The sequence below is a fragment of the Sebastes umbrosus genome, unplaced genomic scaffold (assembly GCF_015220745.1).
Source record: "Sebastes umbrosus isolate fSebUmb1 unplaced genomic scaffold, fSebUmb1.pri scaffold_106_arrow_ctg1, whole genome shotgun sequence".
NCBI lineage: Eukaryota > Metazoa > Chordata > Actinopteri > Perciformes > Sebastidae > Sebastes > Sebastes umbrosus.
The window spans coordinates 70001-70485 of NW_023618444.1; positions in this window are offsets into that span (position 1 = coordinate 70001).

A 485-nucleotide genomic window follows, 5' to 3' on the forward strand; every position below is an offset into this window, starting at 1 on the left:
ATGTCCTCATCATGTCCTCATCATGTCCTATATACAGAAGGAACTGGATGTTTATTAATATACCTGTGGTCCGGTCTGATATGGATAATATGAATATGATGATGATGATGATGATGATGATGGTGATGATGGTGATGATGGTGATGATGATGATGATGGTGATGATGGTGATGATGATGGTGATGGTGATGATGGTGGTGATGATGATGATGATGATGATGGTGATGATGATGATGGTGATGATGGTGATGATGGTGATGATGATGATGATGGTGATGATGGTGATGATGGTGATGATGATGATGATGGTGATGATGATGATGGTGATGATGATGATGGTGATGGTGATGATGGTGATGATGATGATGATGATGGTGATGATGGTGATGGTGATGATGGTGATGATGATGATGGTGATGATGATGATGGTGATGGTGATGATGGTGATGATGATGATGGTGATGATGATGATGGTGATGGTGATG